At 49.5% G+C, this 6,140-nt stretch overlaps 1 long non-coding RNA gene across 1 annotated transcript; it reads right to left on the bottom strand.

Annotated features, from left to right (window-relative positions):
- Positions 1-2,316: 2,316 nt before the first annotated feature.
- Positions 2,317-6,134, bottom strand: LOC123163806 (uncharacterized). The gene is made up of 5 exons (XR_006482000.1): positions 5,920-6,134; positions 5,691-5,783; positions 5,355-5,413; positions 5,074-5,117; positions 2,317-2,391 (listed from the first exon to the last, which is right to left on the bottom strand). It is a non-coding gene; the product is annotated as an uncharacterized lncRNA (long non-coding RNA).
- Positions 6,135-6,140: the final 6 nt, after the last annotated feature.

Genomic DNA, 6,140 nt, shown 5'->3' with positions numbered 1-6,140 from the left:
CGATAGCAATGTGCCTGAAAGGGGAGGTGTCCAACTCCCGATACTCTCCACGAAGACGTGTCAGAGCAGCATAAGCAGCATCGTGGACAGCCATATCGATGGTCACTCCAACACCATGAGCGGTGTGCAGCACAGTAGTGGAGTCATACTCCCGAGAGTAGAGGTGGACGATGGCACGGTACTGCTCCTGGTTAAAGTCCTGGTACTCCTCGTAGACGGTGTACTCAGGGTGCCAGCGATAACCCAGATAGGTCATCATCTCAGCTAGCACAGCAGGTGATCCCGAGGCACCAATGGCCGTCGTGTGGCGCACGACCTGCCTCGTGGGTTCCATCTAAAAGCAAAGATGTTTCAAAGGAGTCAATGATAGTGTGGGAATTGTTCAAAGTACTATTCTAAGAAATAACTATGGCTTATCCAACTTTGGGGTGAATGTGGTCACGGGATCCTAGTGTTAGAGTTAGTAAATTCGTTTAACCCAAGTAGAAGAGAGTTCAGAGTCCTAGAGTAAAGGTCGAGGAGTAAAAGATCCTAGTACCACCCAATGGCGACGTGGGCCCGTAAGACACACAGCCATGTTAGTAAAAGTTTTGTAATGTCTAGACTCGACTTCGGCCAAGGAGTGTGGAAGGGGGATTCCTACAGGCATTCGGCTCTGATACCAACTTGTGGCGCCCCCGATTCAATCGTACACTAATCATGCACGCAAATGTGTACGATCAAGATCATGGACTCACGGGAAGATATCACAACACAACTCTAAAACACAAATAAGTCATACAAGCATCATAATACAAGCCAGGGGCCGCGAGGGCTCGAATACAAGTGCTCGATCATAGACGAGTCAGCGGAAGCAACAATATCTGAGTACAGGCATAAGTTAAACAAGTTTGCCTTAAGAAGGCTAGCACAAACGGGGATACAGATCGAAAGAGGCGCATGCCTCCTGCCTGGGATCCTCCTAACTACTCCTGGTCGTCGTCAGCGGGCTGCACATAGTAGTAGGCTCCTCCGGGGTAGTAGGAGTCGTCGTCGACGGTGGCGTCTGGCTCCTGGGCTCCAACATCTGGTTGCGACAACCAGGTAGAAAGGAAAGGGGGAAAAGAGGGAGAAAAGCAACCGTGAGTACTCATCCAAAGTACTCGCAAGCAATGAGCTACGCTACATATGCATGGGTATATGTGTAAAAGGCCATATCGTTGGACTGAACTGCAGAATGCCAGAATAAGAGGGGGATAGCTAATCCTGTCAAAGACTGCGCTTCTGGCAGCCTCCATCTTGCAGCATGTAGAAGAGAGTAGATTGAAGTCCTCCAAGTAGCATCGCATAGCATAATCCTACCCGGCGATCCCCTCCTCGTCGCCCTGTTAGAGAGCAATCACCGGGTTATATCTGGCACTTGGAAGGGTGTGTTTTATTAAGTATCCGGTTCTAGTTGTCATAAAGTCAAGGTACAACTCCGGGTCGTCCTTTTACCGAGGGACACAGCTATTCGAATAGATAAACTTCCCTGCAGGGGTGCACCACATAACCCAACACACTCGATCCCATTTGGCCGGAAACACTTTTCTGGGTCATGCCCGGCCGCGGAAGATCAACACGTCGCAGCCCCACCTAGGCACAACATAGAGGTCAGCACGCCGGTCTAAATCCTATGGCGCAGGGGTCTGGGCCCATCGCCCATTGCACACCTGCACGTTGCGAGGGCGGCTGAAAGCAGACCTAGCCTAGCAGGCGTTCCAGTCCAATCCGGCGCGCGCCGCTCAGTCGCTGATGTCACGAAGGCTTCGGCTGATACCACGACGTGGAGTGCCCATAACTGTTCCCGCGTAGTTGGTTAGTGCGTATAGACCAAATGGCCAGACTCAGATCAAATACCAAGAACTCGTTAAGCGTGTTATTTTGAAGTAACCGCGGACGCCGTCCAGGGCCAGGCCCACCTCTCGCCTAGGTGGTCTCAACCTGCCCTGTCGCTCCGCCACAAGATCCACTCGCGGGTACTCCTACGAGCCGACCCGACTTTAGTCACCACAAGTATCATGTATAAAGTATATAAGTATATACCCGTGATCACCGCCCAAGTGATCACAGCCCGATAGTATAGCACAGCAGACGGACAAGAATGTAGGGCCACTGATGAAAAACTAGCATCCTATACTAAGCATGTAGGATTGCAGGTAAAGGTAACAACAGTAGTGGCAAAGACAGGCTATGCAGCAGAATAGGATTAACGGAAAGCTGTAACATGCTACACCACTCTAATGCAAGAGTATAGAGAAGAATAGGCGATATCTGGTGATCAAGGGGGGGGCTTGCCTGGTTGCTCTGGCAAGTAGGAGGGGTCGTCAGCTCCGTAGTCGAACTGGGCAGCAGCAGCGTCGGTATCGGAGTCTAGCGAGAGAAGAGGGGGAAGAAACAATAAATATAATGCAAACATATGCATGATGATGCATGACATGACAATGAGCGTTGTTAGTGGGGCCCAATCGCGGTAGTAGGTGATACCGACGAAGGGGGGAAACATCCGGGAAAGTATTCCCAGTGTTTCGCGTTTTCGGAGAGATGAACCGGAGGGGGAAAGTTGCGTGTTCGATATGTTAGGGGTGTGTGGTGAACGAACGGGTTGCGTATCCGGATTCGTCTCGTCGTTCTGAGCAACTTTCATGTAGAAAGTATTTTCATCCGAGTTACGGATTATTTTATATGATTTAAATCCAACATTATCCAGAACAGTATGGGATGACGTCAGCATGACGTATGTGTGATGTCAGCAGTCAACAGTGCGGTTGACTAGTCAAACCAGACAGGTGGGTCCAGTGGGACCCACATGTCAGTGACAGAGCTTAACTAACAGAGTTATTTTAACCTAACTAACCTAATCAGCGAGTGGGGCCCAGTAGTGAGTGAGAGATTAGGGTTCTAATTAGCTAAACTATTTAATTAACTAATTATTCTTTTATTTATTTTGTTTATTGAGGTGGGGCCTATAGGTCAGTGAGACAGGGGCGGCCCAGTCAGCAGTTGACTCAGTCAACTGGTCAACAGGGGGCCCTGGGCCCACCAGTCAGTGGCCCAGGCGGTGGGACCCGCGGCGCCAGGTCAGCGCGGCCGGCTCTCGCCGCCGGCGACCAAATGCACGGCGCTGACCCGCCGGAGTTCGCCGGAAAATGCGGACAGGGCACGGATCGCGCATGGGCTCGTTCGAACGAGCGTGAAGAGGCGCATCTAGTGGTGGCGGTGGCGTGGCCGGAGATGGCCGGAAGTGACGGCGGCGAGCCCATCGGCGGATGGTCCGAGTCGGGCGTGAGTGGATCCAGCGCTAGGGGGCACGGGAAGGCATGTGCGCGCGCGCGTTGGGTTCCTGTAAGCTCCAGGAACACGGTGACGGGCTCAGGCGAGCAAGACGACGGCTGTGGAGACGGCCACGAGCGTGTCGGCGGCGGACAGAAACGGGCGCGGTGGCAAACTAGCTACGGTGCGCTAGGAAGCTAACGGAGAGGGCGGGAGGCGGAGGAGCTCACCGAGCGGCACACACGGAGGCCCGTGAAAGATTTAGTAGCAGCAGAGGGGCGTCGCCGGAGTTGGTGAAGAGCGGCGGCGACAAGAGATGCGGAAGAAGGGGACCGTTGCAGCAGCGCCTCCGAGCTCCAGCTGCGGCCACCGGTCGACGAGGAAGACGATGGCGGAGACGACGGACACGCTGGCGAGGCGAGACGATGGCTGTGGCCGCGCGTTTCACGGCGGCGGGTCCATGGCGGCGTTCGGACGCGGTGGGGAATGAAGGGGAGAGGGAGGTGGATCTGAGGGGGGAGGCGTAGAGGCCGAGAGGGAGAGCGGGGGCGAGTGGGAGGCGGGATTGAGGAGGCGGGGGCGTGGCGGCCTTATCCTCTCCTCAACGCCGGCGAGGGGGTCCGGCGGGGACGCGCCCCTGTTCCGACCCTGGTCGGGGGAACAGGGAAGGGGAGGGAGCGACCGAGGGAGGCGGCTGGGCCGGCCGGATGGGCCAGGTGGGCCGGCCTGGCTGCGAGCTGGGCCGTCTGGTCCAGGAGGTCCTTTTCTCTTTTTTTCTCTTTTGTCTTCTGCCTTTGTATTTTCTTTTCTTTTCCTTTTCTGTTTTATTTAATTTAGGGCATTTAAGTATTTTATAAAATTGTGTCTTCTACACCATAATTACCTATGCCATTTTTGGCACTGCCCGAACATTTTTGTTTCAACTTTTGAAATTTTTTGTTGTTTGACATATTTTGAATTTGACTTTTGAACGGGTTTTGAACTAACGAGAGTTTAGTAACAGTAAACAGAGATGACATGGCATCATTAGGAGAGTTTTATTGTAGCCTAATTATCCGGGCGTTACAGCAAGTGAACTAACAATCATTGTATCTCAACCGAATCAGAATACAAAAAACTGTAAGTGGAGGCTCCTTGATTAGGCGATGGAGGTTTTATAGCTTATATCTTCTATTACCTCTAGTTATATTCTCGTTTCTGTAAGCACTTTTATAAAAACAAAAATTATTATGACAAATCTTATTATCTTCTATTGTTTTTTCTGGACCTGTAGCTTTATTTGCTCAATTAAAATCTGTGTAAACCGTTTTACAGAAATTATTATGCAACAAAGAGCTGAATCGATAGAAATTTCATAAAATAAGCGAGGGGGCAATCTAGGAAAGTGCAAAGGTGTAACTAATCGGAATTACTCTATGTGAAAATCAAAAGAGGCATTACTAATACACATACCACATTCAGCCTGTCATTTTGACAAATCGTGATCGGCATGCTTCTAAAGCATCAGTAGTGATGCTCCAAAAGAATATCACTAATGCATCTAATTAGAGTCTGACCAACGCATTAGACCGCGAGATAGAAAAACTCAAGATAAGAGATGACGAGAGTTGTGAACCTCACGACCGTAATGATGCAAACTCAGCGTCAGGCCATTGACCAATGATACATTTTCTCTAGATCCCCATTTACTGAATAATTCATGACTGGGAGAAGTCCACTAATGAAACTCCGTGACACAGTTCGGTAACAATATTCAAGTGAATATATGATGAAGAAACTTACATGAAATCCAGTTGTTTGCTGACTACGTCCATCAAATAACAAATCTTCCATCCATGACCCATGTAAATCAATGAGTTAGCTTCAACAACAGTGCCAAAAGTGAACTTCAAACATCAGAGCGGGAACATGATTCTGTGCACGAGCTGATAGCAAATTGCAAATTGATGGATAAAGTCGTTGTCACTGTTTCCAAATATGAGATATATCTGCTTATTTCCTAACTCTTTCTAATTTGTGTTTGATTTTGAGACCTAGAGAACATGAGTAATTTTTCAGCATACCAGAAGATTTTGTGGCAAACTCCAATGTTGCCATTAATGTAAGCCAGAGCCCTACATATCTGTCAAAAAAATATATTGGATTAGCAGACGTTTAAGTAAATGCAGTATCACAAAAAATTATCCAAGAACATATAGAAACACTACGTGGTGTGTTTACAGCTTCACATAGATTAGCGGGTTCATCTTGTTGTCATGCTTGACAACACAATGGACAGTCTCAGGCACATCCGCACATACTCCAGAACCAACTTCAGAAAGAGTTCATCCTTCTTATATTTTAAAATGGGGAAAGAAAAAGCTTCAACTTATCTGGCGAGCTGCTTAAAAGTAGATTACCTTAACTCTGATGGTATATGTTAGAGCACTTGATTGCGCAATCCAAGTAGCCAGATGTTTTCAAGAAAACTTCTACAATGGCACTTTTGCTCTCTGTGTACATTATCAAGAAACGATGCATTATCAGTTATCGGCATGAAGCTGCAGAATACATCAAACCCAAGCCTAGATTAACCAAATTAATTTGGCCATGGCACAAGAAGAGGCAGGGGAAGGAGTAACCTCATACCTTACAGGGAGAACAAAACCAGATCAGATCCGGCAGGACGACGTCGATGGCAGGCTGAGGACGAGGGTGTGTCCCCTTCTCCTCCCACTCGCGCCTCAGATCAGGCAGGACGACGGCGACGGCGGTGTAGCAGCGGGCCCCGTGCTCCTTCTTCAAAGGAGAGGAGAGGCGGTCCAGGAGGAGGGGACGACGGGGGCTCGAGCTTGGCTAGGAGAGAGTCG

Source organism: Triticum aestivum, chromosome 7D (genome assembly GCF_018294505.1).
Source record: "Triticum aestivum cultivar Chinese Spring chromosome 7D, IWGSC CS RefSeq v2.1, whole genome shotgun sequence".
NCBI classification, from domain to species: Eukaryota; Viridiplantae; Streptophyta; class Magnoliopsida; order Poales; family Poaceae; genus Triticum; species Triticum aestivum.
Note: the sequence above shows the minus strand (reverse complement) of the source record. Positions and strands in the feature narration are given on the sequence as shown.